The 21,876-nt window shown below is 39.8% G+C and overlaps 1 protein-coding gene across 2 annotated transcripts in view; it reads left to right on the top strand.

Moving 5' to 3' along the window:
- The first annotated feature begins 3,935 nt into the window (after positions 1-3,935).
- Positions 3,936-21,876, top strand: part of FAM49B (family with sequence similarity 49, member B) — a 40,544-nt gene continuing 22,603 nt past the window's right edge. The window contains exons 1-2 of one of the 2 annotated variants that reach the window (XM_008941745.1): positions 3,936-4,015; positions 15,354-15,390. The gene's annotated coding sequence lies outside the window, so the exon portion shown is untranslated. The remainder of the gene's footprint in view (positions 4,016-15,353; positions 15,391-21,876) is intronic. The other variant, XM_008941744.1, reaches the window with a different exon arrangement.

Below are 21,876 nucleotides of genomic sequence, written 5' to 3'. Positions count from 1 at the left end.
ATGTTCTCTGGGCTTTTGAAGATGCCGTGCTAAGTTCCTAATCACACAGGAAATGAAATAACATCTCAGGCCACCCTGTGTGGTCACCTTGGGAGGCTAGTGTCCAAGTGGAGCAGGCAGAGAAATGGAGTTGTAGGTTATTGGGTCGACAGTCAAGGGTTTGTGCAGAATTTCTGTAAGTAACTTTGACCTTTATTTCCCTCTGCATCTCAGTCTTGTCATCCCTGTTCCCTGCTTGCAAGGACTTAGAGCCCTCTGACGCAGGGCTTACCTGGGCTGTGAGTAGCAATCTTGCTTTAATGGTGCCAAAGGCTGAATAATTAAGATAATTTTAAGCCCCTACCTAGAAACTGCTACAGCGTGCACTAACTAGCTCTTTTGCCACAGTGTTTCAGTGAACTGTCTGACTGGGAGTATGCTGAATCTCTCAGTAAAACCTCTGTTACTGGCTTTACCATCCTGTCCTGAGAACTTAGCTGTTAGGAGGACCTCTCCGGTGAGGACAGGCTGAGAGAGTTGGGGTTGTTCAGCCTGGAGAAGAGAATGCTCTGGGACCTTTCAGTACTTAGAAGACCTGCAGAAAAGATGAGGAGGGACTTTTTATCAGGGAGTGTAGTGATAGGATGGGGTTAATGGCTTTAAACTAAAAGAGGATAGATTTAGATGAGCTATAAAGCGATTCTTCACTGTGAGGGTGGCAAGGCACTGGGACAGGTTGCCCAGAGAACCTGTGGATGCCCCATTTCTGTAAGCATTCAGGGTCAGGTTGGATGAGGCTTTGAGTAACCTGGTCAGTGGGAGGTGTCCCTGTCCATGACAGGTGGTTGGAACTAGATGATCTTTAAGGTACCTTGCAAACCAAACCATTCTGTGATGCTCTGACAAGAAGTGTTCTTCCTTGGGACTCAAATGAATGCAAAACTCAAAGGCTTGGTAAGCCTCCTTAGGAAGCAGTAGCTGAGATTCTGCCTGTTGAAACATGTGCTAGAGAACAATGAACACTGTGCAGGTCACAGAGGACTCTTTGCATCTTTACGGTTAATAGTTTTCTTGAGCGTGAATTTTGTATGGAGAACAAGATTTAATCAGGTGCTGTACTTCAGAGTTTAATGCTACCTTCCCCTTAAGTGATAAAACAAGGCACAGTCGATTAAATGAGTAGGTGAAGTGTCTCTAATTTACCAGAAACAAGTAGGTTTATTGTCTGCTTCCTTCTTTTGAACTCATCATCCTACAAAGCTATGCCAACACAGTGAGTGAAGGACAAGCAAGGGTGTCTCCTGAGAACAAACTTACTCTTTTGTTGTTCACCTGTGATTTTCATTAGCCTGCCAGAGAAACAGTGTTAATTGACTCCACAAAGATCTATTCAGTAAAGTAAATGAATTTTTGAACAAATACTGACTGCAAACTAAGTTGGCAACTGTCGTGCCCTTTCAGGGACAGTGCTGGCCAGCATGCCTGTGCAGCAGCCTCTTTCCTGGTGAGAGGTTCCCCTGCTCTCACCACACTTCATTCTCTGCCCAGCACAGGCAGATGACGTAGCTCCTCTGCATGCAGATGTTTCCATGGTCCCTCCAGGCCACGGTCCCTGCTGCTGCTCTGCCAGGTTGACTTCTCCCATCTGGAATTGCTACGCAGTGGTAGCTGCTGGGGCTTGTTTCTCTTTCTCACCTGGAGGCCAGTCTGTAGGAACAGGCTGTCAGGGAGAAACTACTGCACAGGAGATGGTGAGGAGCCAGGAGAGAGCAATGCAGGGCAGTGTGGGACTGGGGGGCAGAAGGGTCTCTAGCAGGCTTAGGTTCTCCTTTCAGTAAAACAAAGTCCTTCATGCTACTCCAGGTAGTTATGAGGAAGTTTAAACATTAGAACTTGGCAACGTGGTGATATGCGTGCTGGTCCAGTGGAAGTGTTACACAATTTTTCTGTGTAATGAAATGATTAAAAAAAATTCCATTCTCTGCTCCTGAATTAGGGAATTTTTTATACTGTAGCGTAGCAGGGTAGAAAGAAGTCGTTTTGTTGAACATGTTGAAGGAAATTTTGTGTATTGCAGTTGCTTAAGTGGTCACTCAGCCAGTAGAACTCTCAACTCCTGGTACCAGGCTGTGGGCAGGGACAGTGCTACTCTTCCCAGTGACTTACCAGCAATGTTGCCTGTGAGGCCTTGTGGCTCCCATGCAGAAGTTATAAAACAAATTGTTAACTTTGTAGGCTTGCTTAGCAGGAGAACCATGAATGAAAGGAGCTGAAGGTTTGAGCAGTGGGAGATTTGAACTGTTCAAACAAAACCTATGCTTTAACAAAGTGAATAGCATGTCTTGGATGTTTTTAAGATTTCCCCTCCTTCAGGAGACAAATAGTGTTTCATACAACATTTGCAGGAAAAAACCCATGCGTTAATTCCCCTGCTAATCTTAGATACTACCTTGGCACAAATGGCAGAAGCTGTCGTTAACTAACACTACTCTCTTGGTTTTCTACTTTTGAACTGTCTATGGCAACTGTTTGCTCCAGTGTAGCTATGAGTAGGATCCTTTGATTGTATTTGTTAATTAAATTTTGCATAGTAGCTCCAGTCCTTGCCTCATCCTAGCTGTGCTGTTCAAGGTCGCAGGTTTTTCTTTTTGTGTGAGAGGGGAGGAGGGAATGGGTGGTAGCTTTTGATGATAGTTTGCACTGCGACTAAAATCATTCCCCAGCTACTGCATAGCTCTCCCCCTTCCCTCCACACTTCCCAAGCTGGGAGAAATCAGTAATACTATGGCCTTTGGTGAGAAATTTCACTGCAGAGCAGCGCATATTTTTGTTAAATGCTTGTTAATCAGGATTATCTGATGTAAGAGGAGCTGCTGATAGCTGATTAAATACAAATTAATGCTGAATATTTCATGCCTCTTCAGCTGGATCTGCAATGACATGACAGGGATTTTAAATTTCTAAAACAAGTTTATGCTAAAAATGGATGTGTTGCAGAATGGGCTTGACTTTGCTGTAGAAGCAGAAAGAGAATTGTAGTACAAAATGGAAAAAGTTGCTTTTTAAAAGGAAGCTTGAGATGTGACATATTGACAGGCTGAATTCTGGTACCAGGAACAGGACCTGAAGTAGGAGCAACAGTGGTTTTACTGGAGACAGGTTAAGTGATGATACTCAAGTATTTAAATTAGCCAAAATCCCTGAAGCAGAAGCAGCCTACAGAGCCCCAAATGGCAAAGCCTCATGAACCTTTCACTGTGACAGAAGGGCACCAGTTCATCATCCAGTTACCATACTATAAAAGGTAGACTGTTTGCTCTAGAAACCTGCTCAAAATGAACTTAAGATGCCCTTTGAATAGATCTCAGTGCTGCATTTTGGAAGGAAATGCTGTTCTGTCTGGCCACACGAATACTAATTTTCTAAATGAGAAACTTCATTTTGAAACAGGAAATCTAAGTAACCTTACAGGACTTTCACAAAGGTAGAAACAGCCATTGGCCAAATTTGTCTTGAACTGATGAAAACTAGCAACAAAGCCTTTTTCCTTGCATGCAATACATATGACACTGGAACTGAGACCTACTTATTTCTGCTGCAGCTCTGTGTAACTTGGCTTCGTGATGCAGAGATGTAATGCTCTATTTTTTTTGTGTGCTGTAACTATGTGTAACTTAACTCGGTAATGCAAGGCTCTATTTCTGAGGCTTGTGGTCATGGCTAGCTAATTGCCTTATTGACTCACAGAAGAGCTAGGAAGGATGCCTCTCCATTTGCTTGTAATGTCCCTTCCATAAAATCATGGGTGTTTTTTGAAATAATTGTTTTATTTGCATTCCTGAAGGATTATGTAAGTTCCTTGTCACTGCAGAATTAACTTTGATTTACCCTAGCACTGGCTTATGTATTTGAAATAGTGTGTATTGTTTGTTTCATGGGGTTCTTCTCTTTGTTCAGGTTCTGAAGACGAGCTGCTGCATCAATAATCTGAGGGAGGGAGTTCTCTCTTAAGACTGTGAGAAGATACCACCAACTGGTAAACACTTCCTTAGGTGTCTTTGCTTGTTGCTCTTGTTTTCCGTAATATTTTAGGCCAAGGAGTACACATTATTTTGTTCTATTGAAAGCAAGAAGTAGTTCATGCAATATTGTTTTTAATTAACTGTAGCTTACCAGACCAAAGGCTCAGTAGCAGTGATAATATGTGGATAGCTAAACTGGAATACAAATGTTTAAATTCCTGCTCTCACAGTAGGAGAAAAGACTGGCCCTTTTCTGTAGTGAGACATTAAACATTGTCTGTTTGCCTTTTCCACTGAGACTTATACAATGTGTCTGTACCTCTTACTATATAAAGGGTATTTGAAGTGTGATAGTACAAACACTGACATTCAGATTTGTTTCAGAGCCTACAGAGAAAAAAGGGGAACTTTACCAAAACCTAGTTTAGAAGTTGAATATTGCTAAGCATGCTAATTTGAGTGTCAAAGTGCTTTGGAAGATGGCATCAATATACTTGTTGTTATTCTATGGGTGTGTGTTTGAGGCATAATTTTCACTGAAAATAATATATGATAAAACTAAGGATGTATCATAATTCACAGGCATTTAAAGTCATCCGTAGGCTGTGTGTAGGATCAGAATGGCAAAAGGACCATCAGTGAAGAGCTGTGACTGCTTAATAGCAGTTTACCAGCCCAGAAGGTTAAGACATTGGGCTACACTATTAGAAAGCAATCACAAGGAAACATGAGAATTTAGGACATCTGAATATATCTTGACATAGCTTATGAATATCTTGACATAGCTAAATCACGTGCACGTTGATCGTAGGTCATAGATGTACAGCTCGCTTCTCAGGTACTTCCCACTGTGGGTGAACCAGCCACAGCTGCCATGCAGGAGGGCAGCCACCAAGCTGCAGACCAAACGTGCGTTCGGTTTTTCCTCTGTGATTATACCTTGAAGTACTTTCTGTGAGGTTTGAATCCTGCCTTTCTGTAGTGCCACCAGTTGAGCTACAGGGCTGAGTAAACTTCTGTCAGGAGAGGGTTCTGAGCACAGAGTGGGGTGAGGCAGCTAGGTCTGAGGATGAATATGGAAAGAAGCAGCATCCTAAATATTAAGCTTTTATGACCCAAATATTTACAGATGGTATATTAATCTTCACGTGCCAGTTAACTTGGCTATATTTTATAAGCAGTTGTGGATAGCTTTATGAGGTTGTGTTGTGTAGCTGTTGCTAATAACCAGAGTTCATAGAGAATATAAAGTTTGTTCTGCTACTTTGCCAAGCCTAAATTAATAGTAGGAAAGTTTTGAGTGCTAGAAGAGGTCAATAATATGCATCTGTCAGAAATGACATAGTGAAAATGATGCTTAACTTCAGTCTTTTTCTATAAAGATGACTTGTGTAGTACAGCTGTTTGAGCGATAATTTCAAGAGCTTTCTGCCTGGCTCTGTAAAACAACAGCTCCTGAAACTGAAATGTGTATGAGACTCCTTCCCAAATACCCAGTTTGAAGATGTGTGTCCCTCGATTTACAGGAGAAAGAACTGGTGGTGTGTAGCATGGCACAATCTGAGGTACCAAAGCACTGTTACCAACACAAGCTTTGAACTACATTGTAATTATCTGATGGTAATTTTTAGGCCAATCCCTTGGGTTTTTCTGATCATATACGTTGTGGATAAGTAATGTATCTGTTGCTGAATTTGAATTCATGGCTTGCCCCATACAGGAGACTGAAAAGCTTGTTAGCCTAGCAATGAGGGGTGCTCTGTCTGTTCTGCTTCAGCTTCCTTTCTGACCCAGTCATTCCTCCATCTCTTTCTGAGGGAGAAGTTTGAGAGGATAGTCATGCTGAGTGAAACTGGGTAATTCTAGACAGTAACTTTGCAGCTGTCTTAATTCAGCTTTTCCTTTAGGACCAAGAAGTGCACGTTAGCTCAGGGGTAGTACTGCATGAGGTTGATTTCACTGTTTCCAACATTAGCTTTTGCCTGGGAAGACACGAGCCGAGAGCCTATGGAGATCTACTACAGTTTAGACCTGACCCAGGTCTCAGCTCAGGCTCCCAGCTCTGGAAGTATGCTGAAAAAAGAATGTGGCACAGACACCGCATCCCCCGAGGCAGTGTGTGAGTCTTGCCTGACTGGTGCCAAGACAGAAATATTAATCCAGGTGGATATTGGTGTGGTGCAGACCATCCCAAATGCTTCTGTAAGACACGCATGCCCATTTTATCCGCGTGATATTTCTTTCGGTTATGAAGGTTTAGCTCTCCATTATCACAGACACTGATGCCCTATTTTTCTTATATTAGCTTTTCTTTTTCATGATGTTAACTCACTTGTATGGGTATCGGTTGTTCAGAAAAGATCTTGATAATTATCTCCTGCTTTTGCATCTAATCTTTGATAATTATTCATTCTTATTTTATAGCTTTGTGTCTCACATGCAGCTTGAACTTTTCTGCGTGCTTGAAGATTTAAAAATCTTTCCATGCAACTTAGATTTTTTTTTTTTTTTTTCCCCCCCCGTAATGATGATGAAGAGATGTTTCGAGCAAATGTGATGAACGTGTTTTGGGGTCCCTGTTCCAGCACTGATACTGCAGTGTTTGTGGATTAACAGGTTTTGCATTTTGTGCTTATTGTAATAAATGTGAAAACACCTTCAGGATTTTGTTTGCCAAGTGGAAGCGAATACATACCTGCCCTTTCTCTTACTGATTTTGAGGACTCTTTGTTGTGGCTTGTGTAGCTCTCCTAAGAGTAGCATTTGTCTGGCTGACACATCTTTAAATGTTCTGCTTCCTTGTGGGGCAAATCTTTAAAATCTTTTCAGTAATTATTTCAGTCCATAAGTGCAAATCCCCTAATGTGTTAAACTTAGAGCAGGAACCTTTGTTTCTAGTTGTTCCCATGCCTGTGTGCCTGCAGAGGGTTGGAAGTGAAGGACCTTGTTCATAAGAGATAGTGGGTTGTGTATGGCCACACTGCATGTGTTACAGACTTTTGTGTGACTTTGTCTGGGGAGGTTATATAAAGTCAAATGTGCTGCAAGAAATACAAAGCAAGGTTCTATTTTGTTCTGCGCAATGCTAAATGTTTCTTCTATTAAACAAGGAAGCCTGTGTTAAAAAATGTGCAGCTTTTAATGTGTGCTTTCAGAAGGGTTTTTTTCGTTTGGGTAAACCTGTGTAAGCAGTGTAGAGTGGTGAAGTTACAAAAGCTTCTGAGCAACTTAAGGCTTTCACTGCAGAGCCTATGGGATATCAACAGTAGGGTAACATGGGAGCCATCAGGTGTGAAAGAATAATCTGTCCCAGCGAGGTTATATACTGTAAATACATGAAGAAAAAGGAATATCTTTCTGGCAACTGAAACCACTTTTAGTCCCCATTTGTGCCACAAGTTAAAAACAATCTCCTTTGATAGTGCTGCTCAGACATATTGCTGTAGGTTTGCCTATAAATTCTATTTGCAATTCAGTAGAGCTTCTTAAATTGATTTGTGGTACATGTGAAAGTGAGTTTGATCAAAATAATTTAGTGTATGGGAGTTAGGTACTTCTGGTGGTTTTGACACACTATAAAATATTTTGGTAAAATTCTGGTCATATTGCTGATGTTCTACCAGTATACATTTTTATTGATGGTGGTATCAAGACAAGAAGGAGGAATAACTCACAGATTTAGGCCAAACTGAGGTGCCTCCAATTTATTTGCTGTATTCTATCTTGGGGCTTGTTTAATGTGGCTGTCTGTGATGGTGTGGGAATAGATTGAGGGGCTGAAAGCTTTTGTGCAGTCCTTTGGCTTTGAGAGTCTAGTGGTACATACTAGCAATGAGTGTAAAATATCTGCCTGTGCTGACACAACGTAACATGGTGCCTTTTCTCCCATAGTGGACACAAAATTACTTAATACCTTCAGTGAAGACAGTAGTAACTTGCAGATGACTAGTGACAGGTTTGTTTTTTTTTTTTTCTATAATCAAACAGAATTCAGTGTAGAGCTCTTCCAAAATATCCATCTTTTACACCCAGCAGTCCTACTGCAACAGTTAGAAGCATAAGTTTAAAAAGAAGTGGGTTTGAATCTGCTTTAATTCTCATTTAGTAAACTCTGTTCTGCGTGAGACTTCAGCTGTGCCAATTTGATTATGAAGGTAAAGCTGCTGTTTCTCTCTACCTGTAAATAATTGCTCAGGGCAACATGAACTGTTTAATTCTGCTTCTCCAATGAGCCTACAAATAAAGGACATTAATTTAAGGATTGTTTTCACTTCTTGAAAAGTCTTTTTTAAACAGACCAGCAAAATATGTAAACTGTTCTCATCAGAAAGACATATGACCTGAGAAGCTGTGCTTGTTGAGACAGGTGACTGGACTTTTGTATTATGTTTTATGTGGTCTGTTCTGTTAAGTTAATGTCAGATGTTGCTTATTTCACTTCCTGACTTACAGGAGGACTCTTAGATTTTTCTTCAAGGACATTTCTAGGTTTTGTCAAGGTTTTCTTGGGTTTTTTTTGTGTTGTGGTTTGGGTTTTTTTTTTTTTTTATAATTCTGTACAGACTTGGATGATTAACTTGTAGTCCTTCAGATCTAGTTAATACTCAGCTTACTGCTTGACCACATAACTGCAGTTTTGTTATTTAGAATCATAGAACTCAAGTTGGAAGGGACCCACAAGGATCATCGAATCAAACTCTCAGCTTCCCTCAGGACTCCTTACCAAAACTAAACCATAGGACTAAAAGCATTGTCCAGATACCTCTTGAACTGACAGGCTTGGTGTTGTGACCTCTTCCCTGGGGAGCTTGTTCCAGTGATGGACCACTCTTTTGGTGAGGAACCTTCTCAATGTCCCATCTGAACTTCCTCTGATGCAGCTTGCATCTTTTTAGCTCATTCTGGAATTAATTTTGGAAATTATTGTGCAGAAATACTGTGCAGTTGTTGAGACTCAGTGTCATTAAATCACAGTGCAGGAATTAAGGCCTTGTTGTATGGCACCTGGTTTTCTGGGTTCTTTTTCTGGACTGCAGGACAAAGCTGTTGGGTACACACAATGGTCCCCAGGAGCTGGTCCCAGACATTCCCATGGTAATGCCTCCTATGGTTGCTACCCTGTAGTCTGCAATTTTTGTGCATGCTTCCATCTTAAATGCTGCCCAATAAATGTTTGAGGTCACAGGTTAAAATAACATGGTTAGTGTCTTCCCTTTTGGTCAGGTAGCAATTGATTTGTTTGAGTATTCTTTTTTATTTTTTACTGGCATCTAATCACCTATGTTTATATTAGCATAGTCTCAAAATTCTGTTACTGTAATGTTACTGTTTAACTGATGTGAAAAGCTTCCCTCTTTTTTCCGGGAGCCTCAGCACTGTGTGCCAGAGGAGAGCTTCCCTGTCCTCAGCAGAATTTGCTGCTTTTCCCAAGGCTCTCTGTGGAGTCATTCTTCTTCCAATGGTGTTGTCTCCTGGCCTGTGCGTGAGTTATGGCTACAGAGGAGCTGCCTCTGCTCTGACTTGCTTAGTGGGGCAGTACTAGGGACCTTGGGGGAAGGAGTTTAAGAGAACTGCTTGAGTATCCCCAATAACCTGCTCAGCCCTCAAATCTGTAAGAAGCAAAACTTTCTGCTGTTGGTTTCCATAGGAAGGGTTTTTCAGGCTTTTTAAAAGCTAACCTGTGTTCTTTGAAATCTGGAATAAACAAATCCATTACCTCTGAGTAGCAGAGATGCTGTCTGATAATTCTGTAGCTGCAGCATAATCAGCTTAGGTCTAAATTAATCTTAGTTTTACATGCCAGAGCAGTATTTAGGGCTTCAGCTCTTAATTTCTGATACTATTGAGGTACCAGTTTACTGGTTTTAGTGAGTTCTAACCTTTTATGGTTATCTTTTATAAAACATCTTTTTATAGATGTGTTCGGTGGTAAGTTACTCTATTCTGTGGTTGGTTTCCTTCAATGGAAGTTCCTTTCTGTTCATATGACCTAGTGTAGTCCTGTGGAAAGTGATCTCTTTGAGTGTAGAAATCGAGATTATAAAAAAGAAAAAGACTTCTCTCAGTGTTACTGAACAGGGCTATGGCTCTTGGGGTGGCCAAGAGCTGGTAGTGCACTCCTACTCATGTTGAATGGGAAAGCCCTTCTGACTTCCTTGTCTTACTGTTTTTGTTACGCAAGCCGATGAGTATTGCTGCAAGCAGTTGCAAAATACTGCAGGAACAGGGCATGGTTTTGTTTCTGTTAGGCTGACATTGAGTCAGAACTTGCAGTCTTAAACACTGCCATATTCCTAAGAAATTGTCATCTGTATATCTTACGTAAAAAAGCTATTGAATCACTTGGTTGGTATTCAGGAACACTTCACAACTAGGTGTTAACAGCGTAACATCCAAGGAAGCAGCAACTTCAGAAAAATAGCAATGCCAAGTAGTCATAGGGCAGTTAAACGTGCAATAGGGAGCAGATGGCAATATCATTTAATGCTGTAAAGGTAGCCAGTATCTCTTCCTAAAGTAGGAATATTTAAACACTGTTTCATGGAGTGAAGTCTGAATGCTAGAGAGTTCTTCAGAATTCTGTTTGTGGTATATACCTAGTACTGAATCACTTAAGGATTTAGATTTATGAAGATTCAAAAGAAAAAAAGGAGATAATATGCTACCAGATATAGCAAGTTCAGTTGTTTGAATAATTTCTGATTAGACAAAGAACTTGCTTCACTAATTCTTCCAGACCTTTCTTCTTGCAGTAAAACAGGTAGCTGTGTAGCCTGAACTGAAATGTCCCAGTCGTACCTCCAGTACCAAAAACACAGTTGCCACAAACAAGCCCGAACTGAACAACCCAAGAAGTCCCACCTCTTTTTTTTTTCCCTAAAAGACCTTATTTGTCTTCTAGTTACTCAGCATTTATTGTTCTTTCATTTATTATACTCTATAATTTTTTTGTGTATGACTTTGTGATGCAAGAATGAGAATTATGCCATGTTCATTTTACGCTTTCCACTAAGCCAAAGTAATGGTTGTTACAGGAAAAGATACCTGTAAGTGGATGAAGTACTAATACTCATGCTGAATATTACTTTTGTATATGCACTAATATCCTATTACCCCACACAGGCTTCTTAATTATTTGTCGTTTTCCCTTTCTTTTAATTGGTAAAAGGGGTAGATGTGTATAACATTGTCCCCTTCTTGTTAATCTGTAGTGCAGCATCTAAACTTCCTTGAAATATTTTCTTCAAAGCAAACCTGGCTTTTTGCAATGTTCCTCTTGCAGCCAGATCTTCAGACGGAGATTTAGAGAAACTGAAACAGTGCTTTGTGGACCTCACTTGGGGTATACCAAGTAATTAGTTGTACTCTGAATTTAGCACATAGAACTGAGAATGCAACTCATTCTCAGTTTGGATGTGCTCTATGAAGAGTTGTATGCCAGTAGATCTGTGTAGCATCTCAGTTATACTGGCATAAATGCATTTTAATATGTGAATAAAGGACAGAAAACATGTGCTTTTGACAGATGTCCAACACAGGTTGAGAACAGCCAAGAAAGCTTGTGTGTCAAATCACCATTTCTATCATTAAATTATAAACCTAAAACATGGGTTTGAGTGTAGCAAGTAATATGAGATACTATGAGACAGCACTGAGAAATTATACAGGGAAAGGCTTAATATAGCACAAGCTCTTAAGGTACAATTTAGTTTCAGAAGGATTAATGAAAATGAATGGAGGAGAAAGATTTGAGTTAAAATTGAGTCAAAAAGATGGTTTTATAGCAGGCAGCCAGTAAATTGGCTTCCTTATGAAGAACTGAGGTCACTTTGCAGCAGCAATGGACTCTTTGCATTGACTCCATCTAACGTTCAGGAGCCCTACATTGATACAGAGGATCTTCTTTTAGAACCACAGACCTTAAGGTTGGCGTTGACATCCGTATAGTGTTGAACCATGGGTTCATCTGCAGATGCTGTGAAACTTCCTTTGAAACATGATCTCAGCTATGATTTCTTTTTTTTTATAGCTTAGCCATCTGTTATTGTTAGTAAAGTAAAAATCAAGTTTTATTGCTAAACATTTCTTAGTGTTCTTTTTTTATTACCCAGAAGATGTGGGATGTATTTGACTTGCGGTTGTGTTTTGGACTGGGCTTGGGTTTTAGGTTTTAATGTGTGCTTTTAAGAGTAACCAGTTTTCGGAGTGGTTTCCTCAAACTTAATTTCAAGTCTGTAACTGAAGCAAGAGAGCGAGAGTGTCTAAAAATTGCCAGAGCACTGTAGTCTTTGAGCTAGGTCCTGCTCTGTGCAGCAGTACGCAAAAATAAGATTCATGGACAGGGGTCCACCTCTGGCTCCCACAGAGTTCAAGTTGGTGATGCTGAGCAAAGGGAGTCCTGGTGCAAGCTTGAACTTCAAACAAGCAGTTTAAACATTTGGTCTGTGAAAGCAGCATTATGGGTTGTTTTAAAGACAGCTACTGAAACTTGGGTGCCTAATACCTCACAATGGAGTACATGAGTCCTCAGCAAGCTTTCTTTAGTAAGTGGTGTAAGCTTTATGAAGTAATGCTTTCTGAAGTTCTCTGACTAGTCGGGGTGCCAATCAAGTACACAGAAAGTAATTTAGACTCTTACTGCAAAGTTGTTGGTTGTTTTTCATTACACAATATTTTCAGTTCTTGATAGGCAGGAAAGGATTAGTGTTGGAAAGCCTGCAAAATTACCATTCTTGTAGCAAATCTTGGCTCACAAGAATGCTGACAAGTTTATGCCTTAATGTGGGGGCTTCTTAATTAGTTCCATCAGGGCTGGCCAAAAGATATTGGTTTTGTACTGGAAGTTAATGGTTTGCTTTTCTCTTCTGAAATCTCTTTTTATGGACTCACGAGTTATGCAGCACCAGTTCACCATGAGTTGGGTGCTCAAAACACAGTGGTTACCCAGCTGAGGTTTGTTTTTTTCAAGCTTCATTTTTGACACTGATGCCAAGTTTACTTAGTGCATCTTTTATATTTGGGTACCATTTGACTTGTGTCAACCACAGCCCTTTCCGCTGTCAAACTGAGTGAGCCTTGGTTTGGTTTTCTTCCCAAAACGAATGGCTGGAGTTTAGATGATTCACTGTCCACCTCTAATGCCTGTAGACGTTTTTCTGTGTTTGCTCTCCAGCAGCTGTGACAATTCTTTGAACTCCTATTGTAGTTGGCCTCAGATGTTAGCGTGTGCTTTGGCCGATTTCTGCTGTGGTGAAGTTAGGCTGCAAGTCAAGGGCAGGGGGTTGTAGTAGAGTTTGCTAGGATGGGATGCATTAATCTTTCTGCTGTTTGACCTCCTAAAATTTTTTTTTTTTTTTTTAAAAAAAGGCTAAACAAAATCCATGAGCTGTTAATGCATTGAATAAAAGGTAATTTTCCTGCTCAGAGCTGCTATTGTCTGTAATAGAGCATTAAATACTTGGCTGCCACAGAATCACAAGCGATTGAAAAACACTTGGTTCAGTATTATTCAATTTTCACTACCTATCAAATGATATAGTATGCACATCTCATCTTGTGCCAGTTAGTATCCTTTCTATATTGATCCGCCGATCCAAACCTTGAGAACTGGTCAGAAGGAAGCTCAGATGTTTCGCAGATCCTCTGTACTCCCTGGGAGAACTCAAGTAATGCATTCTGAACGCAACCTGTGATGGCTTTTAGATACTCTAGTGGCACAATTAAGGTGCATCCAAAGTGCAGAAAGTTGGGAAAAATAATGATGTAATGGGTTGTTTACACATCTGGCCATTTTTAATGGATGCTCACTGATTATTCTGCCCTGCCTGCCAGAGATCTGCAGGACAATTTCTTGTCCATTTATACAATGCTTTCTTATATTGCACAGGGCCAAACTCTAAATCTAAAATATCATATGGTGTGGTCAAACTGCGAAAAGCAACTATCTATCAGCTGACCAGTACAAACCAAGCTGATAGCATCAGTGTGCTCAGTCTGCTCTGTTTGGCATGAAGGCATGCTACTGGTATGAAAAGATGGGAATCCAGTTAATGGATTCCTGTACTAACATCCCTTTGCCTGTTAGTGATCCTAGGCCAGCTGACCTATAATTCCCAGCTTTCCTTGTTGATTCCCTTCTGCCAAAGGCTCCACCACTCTTCTTCTCATGCCTTTGTTATCATAAGAGTCCTGGAACACTTAATAATTAAACTTTCACTCATTCATTTAAGCCTTCAGGACATGCTGCCTGAGCATCAGCACACTTCTCTTGCAGGTTCATCCCTGACCTCCAGAGGACCAACATTTTCCAGTCAGTGTTAAGACTTCTGTTGCTTTGTCTCAAAGCACAAATGGAGCTTTGAGGGGAAAAAAAAAAAAAAACCAAACCCTAGTTAAACTATACCTAGTGAGAGTGGGTGAGGTGCTGCAGCTCTGAGGGAGATGGTGCTGTTAGCCACCTCTGTCCTGTGACGTAGTCGTCCTGAAGTATTAGCTGTTACTTACTACTGAGAGAGTCAAGGGAAGCTGAAGCCAGCTTGCAAAAGAAAAAGGAGATGCTACTCGAAGCCCTACTCAAGGGGGAAGCCTCTCTGAGAGCAACACTGGAAAGAGCGGAGAAATAAATTCCTGCAGTTGTAACCGTACAGTGTCTGACAGTCCATTTTTAACTTATGTTCAGTTCTGTGGGCTGTGAAGAGTCATTCTCATAGGACCTCCACTCTTGCCCGTGGTGCTGTAGGTCTTGGGAGCCTTCCCTAGCTAATGTCACACCACTAGTTCCTGTGAAGCATTATGAGATGCTGTAGTGTTCCTGATCTTCTCCTTTAAACGCTACTAGTAACACAATTGTTTCACCAGCCTAAAGATGGTATTAATATGTATAGCAGGCTGAGGCTACCAAGAACACTCATTTTCTTTAGCTTTCTTTTGTGTGGTTGAGTTAAGACTCTTGTGTTATTTCTTTTTAAAGCTAAGTGAGATGCAAGCAGAACAATTCACCACTGGTGTTTTATTGCAGCTTTGCCTCTTTAGTAATTAAATTTATTACGGGATGTTTTTTTACAGATTATCTTGCACCAGCAGCCTTTTCCCTTAGGAACACATTTGTTGCCAAAGAATTGTGTTCTTCGTGTATTTATATACCTAGAAGTAGAACCACAGTTCTCCACTATTTTTTTTTTAACATTTTTCAACAGTTGCAGTGGCATGTAAAGCTAGAACTATGCTCATGGAGTAGATCCAGAAAAATAGTATAACGTCTGGATCAGATGTGAGTTTGCTTTTACAAGGTCATATAGCAATACTTTAGTGTAAAAGAGTGGATTTTCATAATATCTTTTTCTTTTAAAACAGACTGGAGTCCAAGAACAGAGTGCAGCACTGGCTGTAGGTAAGAACTGAAACTTAATCTGTTTGAAAACTCTCCTGACATATAAGAAATAAAAATTATAATATGTTAAAAGGACAGAAAATGGGTCTGTGCTGAATATTAGTGATTTCCACTTCAGGAACTTGTTTTTCCCCATTTTGTTCTCCAGCTTTTGAAATTTTTAGTGTTTCCTACAAAGTCCTGATCTACAATTTGTCTCTTCGTTGTTAAAGATTCTAAACCAGGTTGCAAGCATGTGGTGTGTTTTGCTTGCACCATGCAGGCTGGTAATGATTGTGAAAATTGTTCACCGTAGCTATGTGAAGAAGTCCCATTGTTTCAATAAACACATTTTTAGTGTTCACAGACTGTAGTAGTTTTGACACCTTTAAGAACATAACCTGTAAGACTGTGCTTAAACTTCTTGAATGATTTGAATAAAGGTAAAATGTTTTGGTATTTTTTCTTTCTCAGTTTCTTCAGTAAAGTTACTGTGTAACTTCACTTCTTTTTAAACCAGATGCCTTGTGCCAGAAACCAGTACTCTAAACCAACATGTAAGACTGAAGAAGGTAGCACGTGCTCATGTGAAGGGTCTAGCTTTTAGTTTTATAACCTGCTATTTGTCATCTCAGCTGTTGACCAGGGTGTGTTATACCTGGTTTATTGTGCTGTGCCAGCATAGCAAGCTGTCAGATTGGGAAGGTAATGCTGCCAAACGTCAGGTGGGATTTATTTTTCTTCCATTTCTAATGAATCATCAAAAAACTTTTTGAATTCTGGGAAGCTGATTAAATTGATTTGTCAACAGTTTTGTTGACAACAATAGAAAACATTTCCAAGTGCTGTATCCAAAACTATTTAAGTACTTCATTCAGGATTTAAGACTATATGGCATTATAAATGTGTTACTAAAATAATTATCTGTTATTTTAGGGCATAATTGATGTATTAGATACATGTTTTGCAGAATCGACGGGTTTGATGAGGTCAGAGCAACAGTCCTTCTAGCCTACTGTCTTGTCTCTTTGGGGTCATGGAATGAGTCTAGGAACTGGCCAAGCACACAGCAGTATTTCCCAAATCTATAATAAGGTAATGGGAAAACGTCTAGTGCCAGCAGTAGTATTAACTTTCTCATTTGGTAGCCTTCTGCAATCATGGATAAGTGTATTAGCAAAGTTGCAATTAGAATTAGCTCAAACTTTTATTTAATCATCCTGTGCATTTGCAAAGGATACATTGTAAGAGTCCCTGAACTGTCAGATCATGGTCCCTCTAGCCAAGTACAGTCTGCAGGAATCACCACCTTCCCTCTGCACTTGTGTACTTGGCTTTGCTCATCATTTACACCCATCATTTATTCCTCTACTTGAAGAGTGCTGCTTCTGCTAGCTTTTCCAGACAACTCACCTTCCAGAGCAGAACTCATGGGGCATTGCCTGGAATGGGACAGCCTGCAAAGGGAGAGAGGCTGTCCAGAAAACAGCTCCAGCACATGGCAAGGAACTCCTGTTTTCTTGGAAGAAACTGTGTATCAACAGTATTTTGGGTATTGAGAGAAAACATTTATAAACCATGGTGCTGGTGTCCACTTCAGCAGGCCTAAATAAACTTCAAGTGTCTGACTGCTGTTGTTTTCATCTTCTCCAGCCGCCCTGAAACACATTAGCTCCCAAATGCTTAACAGTATCTTAAATCAGCTGGGGATCACCAGTGTGAAGGGTTTGAAGAGGCTGGCAGAAGCCCTACCCAAGCAACACTTTGAGAAGGAAAGCACCAGTGAGCTAACAATAGTAAAGATCTGGAGACTGTTGGAAAATCTGGTTAAACTTGAAGGAATGGGGCAACATTAACTAGAAATTGCTTTGAGTCACTTTCTAAACAAGGTTAAACTTTAAAAAAAGCTTAATATCCACTAGCACCTGAACCTTCAAATGTGAGCAGTTGCCTAGGGAAGAGCAGGAACAGGGAGAACAAATCATGGTGATTCTTCTAGTAAGCATTTTCAGGTCAAGTATTTTTCGGAGTCAGATGTGATTATTAAATGCATTATCTTAATGTCTTTCTGTTTTTCCTCGTTTTCCCCAAGAACTGCTGCAAACTCCTTGTGACATGAGGTGGATATCTAGAGTTCACAGATGGACTGGTGCAGGAAATCGTAACTCTGCATACCTACTAGTGATCTTAATGGATTGCAGACTGTGTAATATCACTGGAGAATAGCCAATGTTTCTCATGTCCAATGGATGATTGAAAATAGGTTGTCTTATGATATTTATACTCATGAAACACCTTTTTGATTTTTAGGATTAAAGAAAAATTAGAGGTATGTTGTCAGGGGGATGGAAGATAAGACAAAAGGTGCTCAGATTTAGCACACGTAGAGGAATCTGGACCAATGTGGTCTGGGATTTTTTTTTCTGTTTTTTTTACACTTGCTTTTTAACAAGAAAAACTATCCAGACACATTAGAAGTAGTTGAGACTATACTTTGTGAGGCTATCTGAAGAAGTAACTGGAAATAAGAAAGGTGGCTGTAGAACCTTGATCTTGCAAGAAATCTCTTGTGAAACTTTAAAGAAGCAAACCACCATGCAGAGACCAATTTTATCCCTCCACCCCATGTAGTGCCTGTTTTGTTGCTATTCCTGGAAGCAGATGGGATGGGAAGGAGTATTGTTCTGCTATTCATCTTGTGCTCTAACATCAGTTACTGGGGTGTGTTTCATTAGCCTTCTATATTCTACAAAAGCACATTCTCTGACTGGTGTCTCAGAAATAGAAAACTCCACAAAATAATCAGAAAGGTATCCTGAAATATGGAAATGTGCCTTTCCAGCTATGTGATTTGGGAGGCCACAGGACTTCCCTTTCTCCTTGGTAGTTCAGAACTGACACTTGGACAGTCAGTGCCAGGTTTGTACACACAAGGTTTGCAGTGACTGCTGTGACATTCAAAAAAATCTCAAGACAGACAATGTCAATGAATATTTATACCTATCAGCTTGATGATTAGGTAACTTGTCATAATACTGTTAGTGTAGGATTTGCAAGCCAAGGCACTGAAGGGGTGCAACAGTTCAGAGCCAAACTAGGCGCAGACATGTCGTTTGATTGTCAGTGATGCAGATGACTGTACTCCCTGTCCTAGCACATTAGATGGCAGCATTACCAAGGCTGTTTGTGCAACTTCACCCAGCTTGAGTACTGAAGTGGGTGGGAATGCTTTTTCCAGATGAAAATTCAGCTATTACGAAAAATACATTTCCAGTAAAAACTGGGCTTGAAGAGGAGTGCTTTTTCATAAGTGAAATACTAAAAGGTGACAGGTCAATTGGAGTATACACTAGAGTGAAGTTAGGGTTTGAAAACCTTTTTTTTTTTTCCCTAGCAGTTAATAAAACTTGTAAGTTTTAAGGGTTTTCTTGTTGCTTTCCTTTCTTTACATTGAGATGAAAAGCTGGCAGGGGAAGGACTTATACAAATTATTATTGTTGGGTTTGGGTTTTTTTTTGAGATAAGAACTTGACAGCTATTAAATTACAGGCTGACATCCATGAAATATGAAATTTTTTTTAGTACTATGGTACTATAGAAGTTTTAATAGGCATGCTATTTTTTGTAGATAAAGATGCTTTCATGTAAAATAAAGCAATCTACATCTACCACGTCTCTTGTGAGATGCTTTTTTTTTTTTTGTATCTTTATCTACCTGATAAAATGTTCTGAGGTTACTTGGAAAAAAGACAGACTTCAAGAACAGCCAATATTTCCATGATAACGTCACAATATCATGGACTAAATGTTTGGGCCAGAAAGAAATTGCTGTGTCTCAAAGCTGTAAGGCTCTGAGATGGTATAAACCCATTTGTTAGAAGCTTCCCTTTCTCTGGAGATGAAATTGTGAAGTAGTGACCTCTTTTGGAGGAGTTACAGCACTGCAGAAGGCTTTTATGATTTCAGACTTCGAAGCAGAAAGCAAAGTGCAAATTGCATTTGTTTTTTCTGAAGTCCCTGAAGGAGAAAAAAAAAAAGTTGTGGTGTTTTTTTTTTTCTTCTGATGGTTACGGTGTAATAGAATTAAAAAGGAGCATTATGCAGAACTAAGTTAGAAAGCATGTTGAGCTTGGGTCATTTTGAAAGAGGAAAGCATATCTAATTATTTTTTGCCCCAGACTTGCTTTTGGAAGAATTGTGCAGTTGCTCATTGGAGGGTAAATCAGAGCAAATTTTTGGAGCCTAGTCTCTCCCCTTTTCAATGCATGTTCTGTTTTAAAAATAAGAGTAATCCTTCTAGACAAATTGGGATTTATTCCAGACTTATGTGGGCACACTTTGTTGTTTTATTGTAGCTGCTGTCAAATAAGTTATTCAATGTCAGCTGTGCCACTAAAATATTCCTGAATTAACAAGGCTTTAAGACTGCTTTTTCTGAAGGAACTGTGGATTCTTCAGTGCCTTTCCCTAAGTGGAAAAAGGGACTGAATAAACACTGACCTGACCATACTTCACAATTCTGGTTTTGAGGAATGTGAACCTTTTTTCACAAGCCTGTTTTCCCTGGCAGACCTCCATGTTCTGATAGGACAAGTTCTGAATTTGATTTTGTTCAGAAAGGAGACGTTATTGATGATGTGTGATCTCAAAAAAAAAAAAAAAACAAACCTTCAGTTTCTACTAAAACAGTTTATCGTAGCAAAGTCAGTTTAGCCAGAAGACACCGTAAGTAGCCAGAATACTTACTTTTCTGTACAAAAGCATTTTCTGTATGGCTGTATAGTTTTTCCACTTTTCAGATAAGATATTGATGATTCAGTGGCGTATCTTTTTTTGCTTGCATGTCTTTTATTCTTTTCATTATAGTTGTTTTGCAAGTAGTGGTTTGTGGAAGAATAACCACTAGGTGTCAGGAGTGGAAAGCAGAGAGCAGGTCTTTGCATAGGTTTAAACTGTGAAGTATGTCTCAAAAGTGTATGTAAAAGCTGATGAGCAGCACTAGAACAACTTGTCCAGCAGTGAACGGTGACGCTGTGTGGTTTATGCACTACTGGTAGCTAGCGATGCACTTCATATACGTGTTTGATTCAACAGGTAGATGTCAGCTTCGGAACTGATACCTTTAATGCTAATGTTGTTGTAGCTATGAGTAGTACTGAAAATGAGACCAACTTATACAAGATACAACTTCTTTTAAACTAATTTCCTTCCTAAAACTAAAGCTGGTCATTTCCATGTGCCAGTCTCTTTTCCAGACTGAGTGATAAATACCTTTTTTTTTTTTACTACTACCTCAGTAATTATTTCTGGTCTGGACAATGTATTTTATTACTTTGGGATTTTTGATGACATGTCTGTATTATTTGAAACACCACTAATATCAGCAGTAGGAATTAGAGTGTCTTAGAAGACATCTATACTTCACTAACACTATTCAGAACAGGCATAAATGTGCATTAGACTAGGAGAAGCATGTATGGATCCAAGGAAAAGATGACTTTCTGAAAAGTGATTCCCACAATATAGTTTACAACCGTGTTTCTATCTCTGCAACTCACTGGCTTTCAAGGTTGAGGGCAGATGTGTTCCTGTTGCTTGTGGAGCTGAAGCTGCTTCACTGGGAGAGAAAACAACCCTGGATCCAATAGGCTGCCCACTCTGTGCTACCGTGTGTTGCTAAGGGCTGCCTTAGATTCATGGCTAGATGCTAGAGACAGAAAATGTTCAGTAAGCCTGGAAACAATTGCCAGGCTCATAGGGTTATTGTAGTAGAAAACGAGTGTGGGGAGACATTCTGCTAGGTGTTTGTTTATATAGTAACACTGTAATGTCATGCTGTGTTTTTCACTTATTTTATCAAAATATCTTTGAATCAGAGGTTTATGCCACACATGTGCCCAATTGAAAATATAAAACTTAGTCCCTGTAAGAAAATATTTGCTCTTTCATTTGATGTGCTTTCCATATTGTGTCATGTTTAACTTTTTCCTCCAGACTCCAGAGCATAGATAGGAGGTTTTTGTGGACTACAGTTTTCATACTCCATGTCTTCATGTTCAGTCTTAAGCTTAATTAAAAGTAGTGTTGGGAATAGTGTATACTTTTCCAAAAGGTGACCTGGTGTTTTCTTGAAGCAGACACTCTTCAATGGTCACAAACTTTTTTTTTTTTAATCTATTTATTTAACTGTGTTTTTTAATTAGTTTGGAAGCATGATGTTCTTCCAATAGAACAAAGCAAAATGTAAAATGTCACTTAGAAACATCTTTGTAGTATTTTTACCTTTAGCAAGAGCTAGTTTTCCAGCTGCTCGCCAATTGCAACCAAATCCCTGGTTAATGTAATTTTTTGTTTCAGGTTTGGGAAGGGGAAGTTTCTTTAGTGCTCGACTGAATTCAGTTGCATCGTGTATTTCTATTAAATTTCCCCTGGGCTTAGCTTAGAGGGGGGAAAAAAACCCTGAAACGTGTCAGGGATGTTTCCAGCAGGAAGGGCATGCGTGGCAGG

The sequence above is a fragment of the Merops nubicus genome, unplaced genomic scaffold, assembly GCF_000691845.1.
Source record: "Merops nubicus isolate BGI_N331 unplaced genomic scaffold, ASM69184v1 scaffold11596, whole genome shotgun sequence".
NCBI lineage: Eukaryota > Metazoa > Chordata > Aves > Coraciiformes > Meropidae > Merops > Merops nubicus.
The sequence above is the reverse complement of the archived record's forward strand: the minus strand, read 5'-3'. Positions and strand labels throughout refer to the sequence as shown.